Source organism: Monodelphis domestica, chromosome 3, assembly GCF_027887165.1.
Source record: "Monodelphis domestica isolate mMonDom1 chromosome 3, mMonDom1.pri, whole genome shotgun sequence".
Lineage (NCBI taxonomy): Eukaryota > Metazoa > Chordata > Mammalia > Didelphimorphia > Didelphidae > Monodelphis > Monodelphis domestica.
The window spans coordinates 425,226,738-425,246,128 of NC_077229.1; the positions used below are offsets into that span (position 1 = coordinate 425,226,738).

Consider the following 19,391-nt stretch of genomic DNA (forward strand, 5'->3'; position numbering starts at 1 on the left):
AAAAAAAGTTTATTCAATACTGGGAACTGAAAGAAAACCTTATTGCATTGTTTGGGCCTAGTCCTGTGTGTGTGTGTGGAGAGGAGAAGACTTGGTAGTGTGAGGAGGACATGTTAGTTTTCTTCAAGTATTTGAAAGGTTGTCAAGATAAAATTTGTGTCCATGTTGAGCAATAAAAGGCAATGTGCTAGGTTCTGGGGATACAGAGGCCAAAATGAAATAATCTTTTTCCATAAAGAGCTTCTTGGGTATTAGGAATAAACTCATTTTTAATCATCTGAGGGAGACCCAGGAATAATGGGTGGAAGTTGTTCCTCAGTTGTTTTCAGACATGTCATACTCTCTGTGACCCTATTTGGTTTTTTTTTGGCAAAGATATTTGAATGGTTTGCCATTTCCTTCTCCAGCTTATTTTATAGATGAGGAAACTGAGGTAAACAGGGTTAAGGGACTTACCCAGGGTCACACGGCTAATATGTGTCTAAGGCCAGAGCAATCTCTTCCTGAGTACCAGGCCTGGTACTCTAACCATGCCATCTAGAAGTTACAGAGACACACACCTATTAGCCTTGATGTAAGTAAATTCTAACATTAAAAAAAAAAATTGAGCTTCATGATTTCATCAGTATAGTGAACATCTGGTGGAGCTTTTCCCATCAAATGTGGCTTAGCAACACCTCTGTAACGCTTTAGTGAGTTGCCTAGTACAGAGAGTGCTCGGTCTGTGATTTCTTTGGTACAGGGAATTCCCAGGGGGGAAGGTCCTTGTACCAATGAAGGCTGGCTACTTTTCTAGAACATGTAGCCTTAGAGAGTTGCTAGTAGCACTAAGAGGTAAAGTGTCTTGTCAGGGTTGCACAGTTCCTTTCCTATAAATCTTTTAAAAGCATTTATATTCCTATGTGTTCTTGTTCTCCATATGATTAGGCATTTGTTTTTAGATCTTTTCCTAGTAGTGGAGATGAGTATGAGGGACTCACCTCCTGCCCCATGTAGTATAGTTTATAAAATGGATAATTCTGGACTAGCCATGTCAACTGAGATCTAAGCTCAACCCCTGCAGGCTGGAAAGAGGGTTGTTGTTGTTTTTTTTTTTCCTATGAAAAAATGAAACTTTAGGAAGGACTTTAGATTAGATTGCCCAAAGCCCTTTTTAGCCCTGGGCATTCTTGACAAAGCAAAGCAGGACAGAAGTCGTTGCACATGCAGTATCAGACAGCCTGATCAAGTTCGTGCAGGTGCTCAGAGAAGGCAAACGGATTCTCAGAACAGGACTTTGATGGGTCAGAGAATGCTGCGTTCACATTCATTTCAGGCCCAGGGAAACGATTTCCTACCCCTGTATGTGGCCCTTAGTTAAAAACCATGGGGACATGACTATACTAGGACTTATTTCCTTAAAGTTACATCCTCTAACCTGGGCCAAAACATCTATTAGGTTTTACTGGACAAATACTAGATTTTGAACTGGAATGCTGATGTACTAGAATGGTAAGGAGCTAAGGAAGAACCCAGGTGGCTGCCTGGTATCCAAAGGCATCTGGACTCTATAGCTGTTTTTTCCACTGACTAATTGGATGCCTCAGAATTTAATCTCCGGATCTCACTTTTTTCATCTATAAAATGGAGATTTTTATCTTCTGGACACAAGATGGAGATGAGACTAATTAAGGAAATGCAGAAGACTGTGAAGCATTTCAATGCTACTTATCCTACTCATTCATCCAATAGCTTAGTAAAAAATTTGAGGAAACTGTCTACTCTATTTAAAGGATCAAGGTGTTTTAGCTGCTCTTTAGCTGTAAGATTGTGAAAGTATTTACCTAGAAGAAGTGCAGAGGGGAGTTTTCTCAAAATTATTTTTGAGAAACTGACCCTTCTTTTCTTTAGTTTTAAAGTTGTTTTGGGAAATAATTTACCTGAGCTCTAACTGTTGAGATAATGAGAACTGCAGTACTTCACAGGTTTGTGGTGAAGTTAATGTTGCAAAGTACTTTGCAAAGTTTAAATTATCACATAAATACCAATGATTAGGATTCCAGCTGTATCACCTTTGGCACATCAATTACTTCTCTGAACTTCAGTCAGTGTATTTGTGTTAGAGATTTGACACAACAATACCAGGTCTATACCACGCGGAAATCAAAGAGGAAAAGGACCTAAATGTAGAAAAATATTTGTAGCTACTCTTTTTGTGGTGGTAAAGACCTAGAAACAGAGGGGCTGCTCAGATACTCATAAATTGGGGAATGACTGAACAAATAATGTGAAGGAATACTATTGTGCTGGAGAAATGATAAAGGGGATAGTTTCAGAAAAAACCTGGGAAGACTTAGATGAACTGATACAAGGTGAAGTAAACACAACCAGGAAAACACTGTGCTCAGTAACAACAATACTGTAAGGAGAGTCAACTATGAAAGACTCAGCAACTCTGACCAATACAATATCCCAGGAAAATTCTAAAGGACTCATGATAAAAAATGTTATGCATCTCCAGATATAAAAATGATGGATTCAGAGTGCAGATTCAAACATAATTTTTTTTCTTTTTGCAAGATGGCCAGTGTGGAAATGGGTTTTACATGACTTCATTTGCATAATGGGTATCATATTTCTTCCTTTTTTCAATGGTTGGGGAAGGGGTGGAAGGAGGGAGGGAATTTGGAATTGAAAATGAAAAATATCATACATATACAGAAATGTTAAAAAAAAGATGCTATGATGAGTAGGAGAAAAAATCAGTTAAGGAAATGTAACAAGATAGGCTTGCTATAGTGAGTGTGAAGTTGAGATTATATAACTTTGCAGTGGATCCCCCAGACATCATGGTTTTATGATTTCCTCCATCTTTGTTTAGCAGCCTGTGGCAAGGAGGAAATGCAAAGGATAGTAAGAATAATCCAAGGCTAAGGTTTGGCAGGGTATGGTCAACTACAGGATAAGGGTACATGGGGCATGGGGGAGAGGACAGTATAAAGTTGAACTGGTTTGCAAAGACTTAAGCTGGGGAAGGGAAGAGATTTTAGCTAGTACAAGGGTGATTACCTGAGAAAGAACTGAGGGGTGGCAGCATCAGAGATTACAGTAAACTGGCAATATAGGGCTTGGGGTTATAAGAGAAATATAGAATGACAAAAGATTCTAATCATATAAAAGAACACAATCACAGAAGGCACAAATACATAAAGAACACTTGATCAGGAAACATGCATGGAGAGACTCATACAATGAGTTTGTGGGGCAAGGCTACACATATAGAGAAATGTAAAGCAAGAGTATATATATGAATGGGGCAACTTGGAGCTTAATGCTGCAGAACTGCTAATATGCTTTGGTAATGTAGCTCCCACTCTGTTCTGGGTGCATTGCTGCCTGCTCCCTTATTTCTGATTGATATCTCTGATGTTCCTTGCTATCATTTGCTAAGTTTCCTGTTATTATATGCTAGGAGACAGCATCTAGAAAGATAGGTAAGGACTTACTGAAGCTCTTTTAGTGCATAAGGGAGGGCTATGAGCCACCACACATAGCCAGGCAGACAGCAAAGGTTAAACTTATTCATGTGACTACATTTTTCTTGTCCTTGGTCCCAGACAGTTATATGATTTGAGATTAGAAAATTCCTTTGGACAGTTAATCTGTGAGATTATGATTCTCTATCAATAAAAGCGGATAAAAGAGGATTTTATTTGCTTCAGAGACTATATCCCTCCCTCCTTGGCTCCCCCCACAAAAGACACTGTGGGGGGTCTTCTTTTGCTCCTAGGATCACCTTTAATTGGCATGCAAATGAAGCTAAGAGCAAGGGGGAATATAGTGCTATGAGGAGAAGGGAAGGTAGCACCTTTTATTCTTGCTTCACATTCTTGCCTTTATTATATATATATTTATATATATCTTTACATATATATATACGTACATACCTATGTACATATATCTCTATATCTATGAGGGACAAAATCACTGATCCTTTTATACTTCATTACATCTAGAATAAAGCTACCTGTTTTCCTTAGTTATCTGTACATACATTCCATTCATCCACTAGATTTTAAGCTCCCTCTTGACAGAACCTATATCTGATTTAAAATTTTTTTCTAGCTCAGCTTCTAGAATAGTGTTCTGCACAGCACTTGCTTATTAAATCTTGAGTTAGTAGGCTAAAAATTGAAATTGAATTAGTAGCTAAACATTCTCTCTGCAAAGCTAGTTACACTCTTCATTTATTTACTCAGCAAGTCGTTTCTCCAAAGATAGAACTCAATTCATTTCCTGTCTGAATTATCACAAATGCTGAATTTAAAAGTGAGCTTTTCTAGCAGGGCAATGGGGAAAAAGCCAAAGGGGGAAAATGATGGCCTAGTTGCTGGAATACCAAAGTTGTTATGCCCTCTGGAAAAGTGAGCACCCATTTCTCACGGAAACTTTTGCAGAGCCATCTTACTTTGTCTTTTCTCACTGCATCCTCCCCCATCCTCCCGGAGGCTTTCCAGCTGATGGGTAAATAAGATGTTTTATCACTGCTTAACTCCAGAAAAAGAGAGCAGCATCTCTGGAATGGGCAAACAGGCTTACAAGTATCTTTCCATAATCTGAGCTGTTGCTGCACATGATGATTTAGGGCTAATTAACTCAAAATTTGGGGCAAGCAATAATTTATTACAACTTCCTCAACCAAAGATGTAGCAGTGTGATTTGACAAATGCTGGAGTAGCCTCCTCACCCTGCCCCTACTTTACTTCAGTTTCTGAGATGGGTAAGGAAGTTCTTGCTTTTGAAGATATGTACAATTTATCAGTGTCTGCAGGCATTCAGAGTTCTCCATTCCAATTCTGTGCCAGCAGGGGTCCATTATCTCTCTTTTTGCCACCTCCTTTAAGGACCCCTACAGTCCTATTTAGTCCTTTTAGGCATCTTTTTGGTCTTCTTCTCTGACCTAATTCTTTCTTTTTAATTTCTTTCTCTTATTCTCTGACATAGTTGGATATAGATTCTATCAAATGAATCTATTTACTGTCCCTACAGATATGAAATTCCATACCTCTCCCAAACTTTCTGAAGTCTATTCATCCTTCAAAACCTTTCCTTAACAATTTTTAGGCACCTGCGATGTAAGGCTTCATGGTACAGTGTACTGGCTCCCATTTAGTGACACTAGTCTCTTGGTTGTTCCATGAACAAGACACTCCATCTCTTGGCTCTAATAATTTTATCTATTTTCTGATGCCTAAAATGCTTTCTCTCTCCCATCCTTGTATTGCTGACCTCTTTGGCTTCCTTTAAATCTCGTGGAAATCCTATCTTCTATAGGAAGCCTTCCTCTTAATTTCAGTCCCTTTTCTCTTTTAATTATTTCCTATTTATCCTGCTTATAGTTTGCTTTGTATGTATTTGCTTGCTTGTGTAAAAAATAGACTCGAACTCTGGACTTCAATCCCCACAAGCCCTTGCTCCACTTCCCCAGAATGCCTTGTAATCTCACCTGGGCCGAGATTGAGAAGGGATTTAACCTGATTGCAAAGGCTTTTGAGCTCTCTTTTTGGACTTCCGTTTTGGGGCAGATGTGGCTCTTTCCATAATGTAGGTGAGGTCTTGTCTAGGCCTCCCTGGCCTAGGCACGTTTTCCTTATCCTGTATTTTCTTTTAATCCTTAACTTTTAATAAACCTCTAAAAATATAATACTCCTTGTAGAGAGAAACTAATTTCTACCTGCCTCAGTCTCCCCTAAATTTTCATCTTTACACTTGTTGTCCCCCCCATTAGAGTAAAAGCTCCTTGTGGGCAGCAGGGCCTAGGTCAAGTCAACAAGCATTTATATTAGGTGCTTACTATATGCCAGGCACGGTGCTAGGAGTTTAAGGATAAATAGGGAGGCAGAAGACAATCCTTGGAAATAAGGAGCTCACAACAAATATTTGTTGATTGTAATAACATTAGAAAAGGGCACTGGTTCTGGAAGCAGAGACCTCTGATGTTTTCTACTGTGGGACTTGGATAAGATGCTTACCTTTTCTGGTTCTCAGCTTCCACCTCTATAAAAGGAGAAATTTGGAGGAGATGGATAATGACTTGTGAGGTCCCTGCCCCCTACCTTCTACTGAAGGATCACAGTCACTCCATGACAATGTTATTTATACTGTAATTATGTATATGCTATTTTTTTGGCTCTGCTTTTTTCACTCTGTACCATTTCATATGTATTCTCATGTTTCTCTGTATTAGCCCTCGTATTTTCCACTCCTTACGTATATGTATGCCACTTCTTAAGTATATATTCTATTATTCATATACTAATATCCAGCAAAAAGGAGAAGGAAAGGAAATTAGGAGAGAGAATTGTGTATGCGGATCATTGCCCAGTTAGCTCATCCTTCTGGAATAAATTCCCAGTTCCAGATCTCTGTTCTTATTCTTCAGTCTTTAGGATTCTATCAGAACATTGCTTTCCATGACACCACAGAGCTAAATCTGGCACTTTATTATTAGGAATGAGTTGATCTTTTAGGTTCTTTATTTACTTACAAGCTTCTAAAACAGGACTTTTAAGAGGGAGTACAAGAGGGATGCATGTTAATGTTAACAGCATAAACTTGAATTTGGTTGAATGTGAATGAGAATTCAGTCAGAGAGAGCCTTAGCCACAGGTCCTGGTAGTATAATGAAGGATCATATTTTAAAATGTCTGTCCCTCCCCCAATAGCAACCTGCTTTCGTGCTTGGAATTCACCTAAGATTCATTCCTCTAATAGTCCCCAGTAATACTGAAAATGATCCAAAGCTAGATGTGGCAGCATGTCTGTAATCCCTGATTCTGGAAGGAGGCCAAGGCAGTTGGCTACCTTAAGATCCAGAGTTCTAAGCTGCAGTAGGGCTAAAGTCTATCAGGTATATGAACTAAGTTTAGCACAAAAATGGTGAGCCCATGGAACGCAGGGCCACTAGGTTGCCTAAGTTGGGGAAAACTGGTTTATGTGGGAAAAAGAGAGCAAGTCAAAGCTTTCATTGTAGTTGGGCCACGAATGACCACAGTACTTTCAGCTCAGGCAAGATAGGGAGACCCAATATTAGGAAGGAAGGAAGGGAAGAAAGGAAGAAAGAAAGGGGAAAAAAGGAGAAGAAGGTAAAAAAGGAAAGAGACAGTGGCCAAAGGTGGCATTTAAAAAATTAAACCATAAGAGGTCATTAATATTTAGTGAAAATAAGCATAGAAATTAGTAAAAGAAACTCTTATAAGATTTAAGAAAGAGGTATCTACAGCATCTTGGGAAAAATAATTCTACAGTATTGACTGTTAGGAGAGCAGACTCATAAATCACTAGGAAAAAGAATGAAGGCAGTGGACGTGGACGCTGGCTGACAAATTCTTCTCAGGGACATTGTTTTGCTCAAGCCCTGTTCCTAGAACTCTGAAAAGGTTTAAAAGAATCACTCAAAGCTCTTTCAGCTCTAACTGAATAAGAGGTGCTATCTCAATAAACTATTATCTCAATAAACTATTTGCTAATATAGGATCATAGATTTTGTGGTAGAAGAGACTATAGATGCTATCTAGAGCTATTTCATTTTATAGATGAGGAAAAAGGGGCACGTACCTAGGTTCAGGGTCACAAAGACAGAAAATAGCAGACCTGAAATTTGAGTCCCAGACTGCCACCTCCAAATTTTTGTGTCTTTTGGTGGGAAGTAGGTTAGCCCTGTCCATTCTTCAGATCTCATTAGTTCAAGGCTTCACTTTAGTCGGCTGTCAACTAATGTCCATTAAAAGATTTTCTCTTCCAGATGTGACTCAAGAAGATCCGAGGCTTTCAAAGCCCAAACAATTAATAATCTCTAAGGTAAGGTTTTAGTGAGGAAAATATTTTTTAGAATGGAAACAGATCTTGCTCAATGCCCCTCTTCCTAAATTCAGTAAAACTCATCCCCCATAGGCGGCTGATGGCTGGATGGCTGGTAAGGCTGACCCCAATTATAGCCTCAGAAGCCTCAGGCTTTCCAGTTTTATTTGGACTCCAGAAGATGCTAGCTAAAAATCAGAGAGGATTTGTATGGATCATCTGTCACCTGACAGCCTGAGTCTAGCTTACCTGAATCTTTGGAACAGCTCTTTTTCAATTAAATTCAATAAGCAAGTATTAAGTACCTAATACATGCCAGGTACTAGCCTAGGTACTGAAGCAAAAATGGAAGAGTCCCTGACCTCAAGGCATTTCCATTCTGTTGGGGAGAGGTAGACAAGTAGTACAGTGAATAAAATGCTCAAATTAGAGTCAGAAAGACTTGAATTCAAATCCTGTCTCAGATGTTAACTCTAGGACCCTGGGCTAGTAACCTAAAAATTTTCAGTCTCAGTTTCACCATCTGTAAAATGGGAATAATTATAGCATCTACCTCATAGGGCTATTGTGAGGAACAAATTATATGTATGCATATATTCATATGTATCTCTCTCTCTATGTTTTGTAAACCTTGAAGCACCATACAAATGCTAACTATATATGTATGTAAACAATATATACATATGTAAATATATTTATGAGTTATATATTTATGTAATAATGTACACACACATATATATGCATATAAAAAAGAACTACAGGGTTATAGGTGTATTACTAGCTGCTGTGGGATCAGGAAAGATGTCATATAAAAAGGGATGCTTGAGTTGCATATTGAAGTTTTTTAATGGAAACTAGAGATTCTTCTTCTTTTTTATAAACTCTTACCTTCTGTCTTAGGATCAGTACTACATATTGGTACCAAGGCAGAAGAGCAATAAAGGCTAGACAATTGGGGTTAATTAAGTAAGTGACTTGTCCAGGGTTATGCGTGTCTGAGGCCAAATTTGAAACCAGGATCTCCCATCTCTAGGCTTTTCTCTCTATCCACTGAGCCACCCAGCTGCCCCCTCCCAGACTTGTTTTTGAGTCTAAATATTCTAAGAGGCTGAATTATGGGGCACAGCCACTGACATGGTGGTAAAAGGGCTTAATGTATAATAAGTCTGAAAAGAAAAATAAGAGTCCGACAAGGCGACACTAACCCTGGTCCCTAGTCTGCCCTTGGGAGGGACTGGCAGAGGCAGGATGAAGAGGGTCAAGTGCTATACTGACATCACACAGAGCTCGGTCTTTCCCTCTAGTCGTCCGTCTCCAGGCACGTATCTTCTGGAGTCCTAAGTAATCCATAGCTAAGTCAAGGTGGCTGCTTCTGCGGCCCCTTTCTGCCAGACCGATATGCTTTGTGGCTTCAGGTAAGGAACACAGGAGTTAGAAGATGAAGGTTCTTACACTAGTTTTGCCACTTCACAGTTAAGTTGTCTGACCTGAGCATGTTTCTTGAGTAATACTTTAAGGTCTCAAGATTCCACTTGTATCTTCTCAGGACCTTACGGCATAGATCTAGAAAGGTGAGTCAGGGGGCTCTAAGATGGAAGGTAAGGGTTTAAAAAACCATAAAAAGGTGCCTTATACTCATGACAGACACAGCTGCTCATCCCTTGCTGGGGTGATATCAAGTGATCCATATTACCACAGAGCAGGTTACTCTCATCCTTCACTTGTTTCCCTTTCCTGGCTCCCTTACAACTCCTCTTACCTGGGTTCCTGAAAGAGAAAAGGAAAGTACAGAAATGAAACCTGCCCCGAACCACACAATATCCAGGAATAGACCTTGGAAGCCCTGACTCAGAGTCCCTGGAAAAAAAATAAACCACAAACTCTCCTGGATTATTCACGCAGGGTGACTGCGGGTCCACATCCACTGGGGTGAGACACCACAATGACTTGGAACAATTGGGCCAGAAATGCTAGAGAGAAGTGGTAGGGAAAGAGGGAGGAAGCTGTCCAGAAGCTTTTGCTGGGTACGAAGAACACACTCTGAAGACAGGTTTTATAAAGAGACAGACAGATAGAGACAGACACAGAGAGTCAAAGACAAACACAGAAACAAAGACAGAGATAGAGAGTGAGAGGCAGGGCTAGAACACCCCAGGCTATTAAGCCTGGCATCAATTGTCAGTTATTAGCCTAGTATAAATTGTGCTGTTTGGATGCATTATCAGCAATAAATAAGTAAATTCTGTAGCATTAATCTATTAATCATTAGGTTTCTTGGGCGCCCCACAGGCCTACTATTATCCTTTCTCAGAGTCATCTACATGGAGCTTATGTTTTATGTTTTATTTTTTTATTTTTACCTGTCTTAGAATTGATATTAAGTATAGTTCCAAGGCATTAGATTGGTAAGGACTAGGCAATTGGGGTTAAATTACTTACTCAGGGTCACACAGATGTGTGGCTGAGGTCACATTTGAACCCAGGTCTTCCTAACTCCAGGCTTAATGCTCCATCCACTGTGCTCTCTATTCTATAAATCAAATCTTTTCAATTACATGTTTTGTTTGAGGCAAACAGGGTTAAGTGACTTGCCCAGGATCATGTAGCTAGTAAGTGGCTGAGGCTGGATTTTAATTCAGATATTCCCTACTCTAAGTCTAGCACTCTACCCACTGTACTACTTATCTGTCCTCTTAAGAGTTCCATCTGGTCTCTTTCATGAGGTTCCTAATTTGTTTGTGATTTTTAGGTATTATTTCTTCTATATTGATTTCTTTCTTAGGGACAGTAAAATAATCTTCAGAAAACAATAACTCATTTCACACACAATATAGTAAATAGATAAACATTGTGAATGTGTCAGTGCTACTCAGGATAATACATGAAGTCATTATTAGTTTTTTGAAAAAAAGCACATTTGCTCCTGGTCAATTCCAGCGCCAACTCTGTTCTGGTTAGTCTGGACACCTAGGAGTTCCCCAGGGAATCCATCTCTAATAGGGTGACTGAAATCTACTGGTTGACTTTAAATTCTGATTGTATTTTTCCTCTCCACTCCAGGGGAAATAAAAAACCTTGATGTTCCTTTTCTACACTTAAACCACCAAGATATCACAATCCAAAGTCTTTGTGCCCTGCTTAGTAGGCTATATTTTTTTCTAGGCATTAAAAAATAATTACCTAATGCAAAACACCATCTTTCTAGATATTGACCAAAAGTATTTTTCTGTGTTGTCACCTTCAACATTTCCAGGGTTGTGTTGCACCCACTCTGAGAGCTGTATTCCCCTTCTTTCCAACATTCCCCAACTCCCACTTAGCTGATGAGTTGGATCTCACAGTGGGACACTACTATTTAGAATACCCTGAGGGTCCCTACTTACCTTACCCAGGGGCTTGCATTGAAGTAATATAGATGCAATCAATTTAAAGCAATGCTCAGATAGTATAATAAGAACAAAAGCAATAAAAACTTCCTCCCCTAAACTTGTGGGTACTCTCTCTCTTTGCACTGATAAACATGAGAAAGAGGGAACAATAGAATAAAATGGTAGGGAAAACAAAGGGTAATAATGTAGACAAACATCTCATGCCTAATGATCTTTGTCTTCTCCTTGATTCTTTTCATTTCTTCCCACTAGCAGATGGTTTAACTGACTCTTGAATCCATAGTCAGCTCTCTTCTACGCTGCCAAGGGACTAACTCTGTGAAGTTGTTCCTTGCTTTTAATTCTGCCTGTATTTATATTTTTGGAGAGCATGGACTTCTACTCCCTGAATTGTGCTGCTCTGTTCTCTGACTTGCTCCCAAATAAGTGTAAGGTTTCTTTTTGGCTGAGTAATAGATGACTGAGGTAGCATCTCCTCACCATGTTGCTCTCAGGTAGAGATACTAGGTCCATAGCCATAAAGCTGCTTTCTGCTGGCTTTTAACATCTTTAACAGTTTGAACTGAAATGTTGAATTGTCAAATTGTCTGAGGGCTGGCAGATTGGTTTTTTAAGGTCTATCAAGGATATGATTTATTTTTTCTTGGTCAATGGCCAGGTCTCTTTCCAATTCAGAGAACTTTTCACACTTAGTAAGGTGTTTCTGTACTTTGATAACATCAATAATGCTCCCTTCATTTCCATGATTGCATTAATTGGGGTAGAGGGGAAGGGTCCTTGAATTCAAATCCCCTCTCCCTCCACCACATAGAACAAAATTCTATGAACATTAATTCTGTTTTTACTAGCTATGTGACTGGCAAATCACTTCATGTTTATGTGCCTTTACTCATGTGCCAAAGGATAAGATGGGGTTGACTAGATGATTTTGAAAATCTCTTCAGACCATTCTGGAGGGCAATTTGGAACTATGCCCAAAGGGCGATAAAAGACTGTCTGCCCTTTGACCCAGCCATAGCACTGCTGGGTCTGTACCCCAAAGAGATAATGGACAAAAAGACTTGTACAAAAATATTCATAGCTGCGCTCTTTGTGGTGGCCAAAAACTGGAAAACGAGGGGATGCCCTTCAATTGGGGAATGGCTGAACAAATTGTGGTATATGTTGGTGATGGAATACTATTGTGCTAAAAGGAATAATAAAGTGGAGAAGTTCCATGGAGACTGGAACAACCTCCAGGAAGTGATGCAGAGCGAGAGGAGCAGAACCAGGAGAACATTGTACACAGAGACTAATACACTGTGGTACAATCGAAGGTGATGGACTTCTCCATTAGGGTCAATGCAATGTCCCTGAACAATCTGCAGGGATCTAAAAAATACTACCCACAAGCAGAGGATAAACTGTGGGAGTAAAAACACCGAGGAAAAGCAACTGCTTGACTACAGGGTTGGAGGAGATAAGACTGAGGAGAGACTCTAAATGAACACTAGAATGCAAATTCCAACAACAAGGAAATGGGTTCGAGTCAAGAACACATGTGATAACCAGTGGAATTGTGCGTCGGCTATGGGAGAGGGAAGAGGGAAAGGGGGGGGGAGGAAAAGAAAATTATCTTTGTTTCCAGTGAATAATGTATGAAAACGACCAAATAAAATAATGTTTAAAAATAAAAAAAAAAAAGAAAATCTCTTCAGGTTCAATCAACTATAGGTGTTAAGTGATAAAAATTTCAGGTAGCTGATGTAATAGATAAGTCTCAAACCTCATTTTACCAAATTCTTGACCATTTCTAAGTCTCATCTTATGAAATGGGTATAAAAATACATGTATTATACACTTTATGGGCTGGTTTTAAGAAACAAATGAGATCTTGTGTATAATTATTTGTAAATTATAAAATGCTATATGAATGTGACTTTTTACTAATGTTGTCTATTGATTCAAGCACTTTTCCTTCTTATTTGTTCTTAATGTAGCATAGAATTGAATTCATTCTGTATCATACTCATATATGACTCATTTTGGAACCTATAATCCACTAGAGTCCCCAGTAATTTTTCAGAAGGACTGGTGGCTTCCATGTCTTCTTCCTCCTATACTTATACAGATAATTCTTTGAACTCAAATGAAGGATCTTGTATTTATCCATAGAAAAAAAATTTATACTATTAGCTTTGCCCCATTCTCTAAAGTGACGTCTTTTGGGATTTGACTGACCAGTAATTATCTCTCTCTCTCAGGTTGGAGTCTACAGAAATTGTCTTAAGCTAGTGATTGATGCCTTAACTCAAGTTCTTAAGACTGTTGGACACCATGTGATCAGGGAGGCAGTATAACAGAATGGAAAGAAAGCTGAGTATGGAGTCAGAGGACCTGGGTTCAAAACCTGCCTCTAACACTCACCTATGTGACCTTGGACAAATCACTTAACCTTTTTGGATTTTGGAGTTTCCTCATCTGGAAAATGAGGGAGCATAGCAATTGTGCAGGTGTGAGGTGATGAATACCCTGCCCTAGAATGGTTGTCTTACCAGAGTTGATAAGGGGATATATGAGAGACTACAAAGGCAGAAATGATAGGATTTGACAAGTGATTGAATGGGGGTGAGGGGGAGAGTGAAGAGTTGAGGACAACACCTAGGTTGTAAGCCTGTGTGACTAGGAGGAGAGTAGTGCTCTAAATTGTAAAAGGGAAGTTGAAAAGAGGGAAGGATTGGGGAGTGGGGGCACTCAGGAGAAAAGGTAATGAATTCAGTTTTGAATATGCTGAGTTTAAGATCTCTCTGAGACATTCTGTTCTAGATGTCTAATAGATAAAGATATAAGATTGGAGGCCCGAAGAGGTTAGGGTAATGCAAGTAGGTCAGAGAGTTAATCTGCATATAGAAGATGACTGAAACCTTGGAAGCTGGATAGGTCTTCTTGTCATATTTGACTCTTTGTGACCCCATGAGATTTTTCTTGGGTTTGCATTTTCTTTCTCCCGCTCATTTTACAGATGAGGAAACTGAGGCAAATGAGGTATGTGATTTACCCAGGGTCACACAGCAAGTAAGTGTCTGAGGTCAGATTTGAACTCAGGAAGAAAAGTCTTCCTGACTTCAAGTTCATTGCTTTATCCACTGTGTCATCTGGCAACCTGTCCCTTGGATGGTTCTAGTCCCACTCTAGCTTAGAAACTCTGATCTGATTGGTTTCTGATATGGGCTAGTTGACTCTCCTTAAGATTGTCAAGTGCTTTGCTAAAATCTAAGTATACTTGTATGCCTCTGATCTACCAAATTAGTTAACCTGTGTGGGGGGAGTGAAATGAAATCATAGATGTCAGCCATTTTTTTTTTCAGGGACCAGTCACCATTTTAATGCCAAACTTAAACCTGATCATTTTAACCCACTGTAGCTCAGGTGAAATCCTCTAGCCTCAGCCTGTTACAGACTGTAACCACACTTAGCCTGTTTACTACCTTTAAAATTTAACACACATTTTGGTAAATAAACTATATATAACAGAAGCTATAAGTTATATAAACTTCATATAAAATTCTTTGATTCTTTGGTGTGAGAGATGGGTTAGTTAGTCAAATCTCAGTTAATACAAATGAGGAATTCCATGAAAGTGTCATTTTTGGAATGAACACTATTTGAAGTTGTGATATAAAACACATAGCAACTGGATCCTGCTTAATATGCAGCATAAATTTAAACAATGCAGCCATTTTATAGGATTAATTATTTGCACTAATCTGGACTTAGATGTATTCTGCATCTGATAACCAGGATCACTCAGAACCCATTGGTTTAAATAGTCCTTATGCTAAAATTGTATTCTATTGCCATCAGGCTTTATTTCTAAAACCATCAGCTGTTTGCTTGAAAGGAGACTAAACAGCAGTCCAGAGTATAAAAAGAAGCAAAAAGGTTAAAAAGTATTCATTAAGGAGATAGCCAAATCTGGAGATGGGAGGTCCTGGGTTCAAATTTGACCTTAGATACCTCCAAGTTGTGTGACTGAGCAAGTTACTTACTCTCCATTGCCTAGCCCTTAAAACCTGCCTTAAACCAATACAAAGTACTCTTCTGCCTTAAAATCAATACAAAGTATTGATTCCAAGATGGATGGTAGGGGTTAAAAAAAGCTGTTATCAAGGAAGTCCCTGGGCTTTGCCAACTTTCTAAAACTTTCTTTTATACTGATCTTACTCAGAAGGGTTCACATCCCCATTCCAGAAATTCTATTTGACTGTACTCCCCAAACAAGGAAATTGAAAAGATCTCTAATAAAGGCTTGCAAAACAAGGTAGGAAATGCTGAGTCTTGGTAAGTGGTTGGTGGTGTTAAAAGAAAGCTTTATAAAAGTGATCCAGTGAGAATGTCAGAGGTTAGTTTAAGCCTCGATTCCAGGAAGAATTTGGCTTGCACCATTTGTATGTTGAAGTATTTGTTAAGTTCAAAATAACTTTAAAGTTTAGAGAGTATATAAAGCCCAATGCAGATATAATCCCTCTGGTAAGATTCTGTACAAGAGATATTCTCCTCCATTTAGTAAAGTTAGACACAGGAATCCAAGTCCATTGTCCTCCTGAAGGACTCTCCCAGGAAAAAGCTTCCCTCCACGTCAGGTTCAGAGTGGTGGTAGAAGCTGCTGACTCAACAAGGCACCTGATGATGTACAATCAGGATGCCACCTACACTTTATCTTAGACAACAAGCTGTTTGCTTCCGGGGCTGCAGCCCCTCCCTGGAATGTGCTCAGTGCACACACAAGAAAAATACCTCTTGGATTGTTTACTTATGCTCCACTAAGGGCACATCTGTGCTCTGGAAGCTACTGGAGCCCACACCCAGGCAAGAGGCAAGAGCAGAGGCGAGAAAGACAACAGGGTTGCTGCAAATTGCATCATTCTTTTTTGTTTTGCTTTTCAGGGCTCTGCCTACCTCGGGCTCTGGTGAGGCCACTTCCAATCTCGGTTTGCTTCTTGTCACTTCATGCTAGGTGCCCCGAAAGCTCCCGCGGAGAAGTGGAATTCGGTGGGCATCAGAGTAACTCACCCGTATCCAGGTTTATGGGGGACTTTCCAGTGAGGGCTGGGAACTTGGAGAGCTAGTCCTGGCTTTCCTCCACTAGTTAGCTGTGTGTGCAAGCAAGCCTCGTTTGTTCAGATAGAATTAAAAATGCCGATTTTGGTCCTCCTGACCTGTTTTGAACCTCAAAGGGCTACAAGAGCTGTTAAAAGGAGTGGGAAAAGTATACATTCATTTGAGTAAAATGCTGGGGAAATCTACATAAATGTGAGTAATAATTATTCTGATTGAATCTCATTCCTCCAGGCTGCATTGTGTGCCCCTGGCATGAATAATAACTCAAAATTAATCCAGTGACAAAAGAGCAGGCTGTGTAAAAACCAATGTAAATGTGCATTTTAAAAGTGAGCAAACTGAGGCTCAGAGAAGCTAACTTGGCCCAGATCATATAACTAGTAAGAGTGAGAACCAGGACTCCTAGTTCCTCATACAGAGTACTCCATCTCCTGAATACAAGCAAAAAGAAAAATCCACTGGCTGGCCTCCAGGCCTGGAAATCTCACCCTCCTGGTCTCTGCCTCCTGCCTTCCTTGAAGTCTCAACTAAAATCCTGCTTTGAGGAGCAGCTAGGTCAGTGGATTGAGAGCCATGTCTAGAGATGGGAGGTCCTGGGTTCAAATCTAGCCTGACACTTCCTAGCTGGATGACCCAGGGCAAGTCACTTTACTCCCATGGCCTAGTGTAGCAAGGTGTAAATCTTGAAATTTCTCAGACTTGTGAATGTTAAAAATTTCCACATTGAGGAATCCTCCATTGGAACAAATTCCCTACTGGTAACATTCCCCATTTTGATGTGAGAGCTCGCCAGGATCAGAAATGGGAGGACTTCTACTCTACCCGTACTTAAGACTGCTTTAGGGGAGAAAACTCCTTGCTATGGGAGGACCCCTACTCTACCCGTACTTAAGACTGCTTTAGGGGAGAAAACTCCTTGCTAAACAAAGAAAGTACTTGGACCCATGCTTATGATGAGGCAGGGAGTTCTTTGAGCCATGCTTGTTTTTAGAATTGATACAATGGGATGCTAGGTACCTATAAAGGTCAGGCAGGTTTTCTCTTGATGGGATCAGTCGACTCAGGTGTGTTTTCTCTGGTTCAGACTTACTGAGGGGATTAGTCAACTTAGCTGGAATTCAGATGGGCTGTCTTTTAGAAAACATCTATGGTGATTGGTAGACGGAAGAACTTAGGGGAGGTGACATAGGAAAAAAAACCCCTATATAAGAAAAGAAATCTCTTGAGCAAGGGAGATCCTTGAAGAGAGATCCTTAGATCCTTGGAGATAGATCCTTTTGGAGGAGGCCCTTTGAAGATCTCTTGAGAAGAAGTCCCTTGGGAGGCTGACTCTGGCTGGAACTCCCTCTGGGGAGACTCTGTTCCCCAGACATCCTTGCTTAAGACAAATCTTGTGGTGAGTGATAACTGACTGGTTTCTCTCTTAAGGCTTAGGCCTGGGCCAACCTATTCTTTTCTCATTAATTCCTTTTCTCTCTCCTTCTCCTTTTCTTTAATACCTCATTGTATCATTAATTAAAATTCTCTATAAAACCCAGTTGACTTGGGAATATTCATAATTTGGGAATATATTCCCTGGCGACCACCTTATATTTGATTTAAAAACCAAGACACTGTAGTGAAACACATTTTCTGCGGTCAAATTTACTCACCCTCTCTTATATCTATCACAATTTATATCTTCCACTATTTTAATCACTAAAGTTTATCCCTCACCAATTTTAAATGTTACAAAGGGAAGGTACAAAGTGGATAGCAAGGAATGATTGACAAGCCTGGATTCTGTATGAGAGCTGGCTGGGTCAGAATTCCAAGTTGTTGGAAGAACAGTTTTTCAACTGTGAATCTGAAGCTGGAGGTCAAGACTGAAGGTGTGACTCTGGGACTCTCCCTAGACAAACCCATCTATCAAGCTTCCTGCCTTATAATAACATCAAGCAATGGTGAAGAGAAAGTTCCCCATTCATTCTGATGGGCAGAGTGATTTGGAAGAGGATTTCTCTCTCTCTGGAGCTTCTAAGGACTCTGCAACTGGATCTCTGCTGCCTGACCCACCAAGGACTCTGTGTGAGAATCTGGGCTCCCTGTTTGGACTTATCCTTAGGTAACTTTAGTTTAGACAAGGTTAAGCTTAGAAAATAACTATAGTGGGTTCAGTATCTGGGGCTAATAGCAAGCTGGTCCATTATCCCATTTCCTTCCCCATCATTCCCTCCTTGTTAAGAAACTTATTTACTTAATTGTGCTCTCCCTTCCTACAAACCTTTCCCTTTTCCCTAAATTTTCATTTGTAACAGTTTTGGCAAGTCATGTATGCCATTATCTATACAAACTGTCTTGTCCAATGCTCCCTTATTGTGTATCTGTATGTGTATTGTATATAAGTGTAGAGTTGTGTTGTTTGTTATTGGACATGGGTTAAGGCTATTATAGTATGGATAACCAAAGACTCAGAACTAAAACAGAGGGTAATATTAACAAAACAACAACTAGATCAAATGGAACATACATGAAAGAAAAAAGGCTTATGACTAATGAATGTGGTTTTGATTTAAAGGAGAAAGATAGTACACCTAAAAATTTAAATAGGCAACAAAAAGAAGAGGCAGAAGGCAAGGTTACCTTATTCCCGAAGAGATCTCCCTTTGGTTTCTAGGGATGAGATCTTTCAAGTAAAAACTCATAAGATATTTACCCCAGAGGATTTAGAGTCAATAAAAAAGAGAACTCCTGCCTTTGTGGGCGAATCAAATAAGGTAATCAAGGAAATGCAGAGAGAGCCATTGATCTTTTTGATCCAGACTATAATGATTTTTCTTTATTAATGAAAGAACTTTTAACTAAGAGGGAAAGGAATAAGTTTATGAATGAGACGAGGCATGATCCCTTATTAACACTACGGCCAGAAGATTACAGGGACACAGATATGAACAACAAAGCACAATATGATTTTATGAAAGAAGCTAGACAAGCAATACTGGATGTTATGGGAAAATACACAAAAAGGCCAAATGCATGATCTAAGTTTGAGGGAATTAAACAAAAGGTAAATGCAACACCTAC

General features: G+C 39.6%; 1 long non-coding RNA gene across 1 annotated transcript in view; it reads left to right on the forward strand.

The window, feature by feature from the left end:
- Positions 1-16,425, forward strand: part of LOC130458490 (uncharacterized) — a 36,404-nt gene extending 19,979 nt beyond the window's left edge. Inside the window, exon 2 of the long non-coding RNA XR_008917838.1 lies at positions 16,155-16,425. This is a non-coding gene — a long non-coding RNA (uncharacterized LOC130458490). The remainder of the gene's footprint in view (positions 1-16,154) is intronic.
- Positions 16,426-19,391: the final 2,966 nt, after the last annotated feature.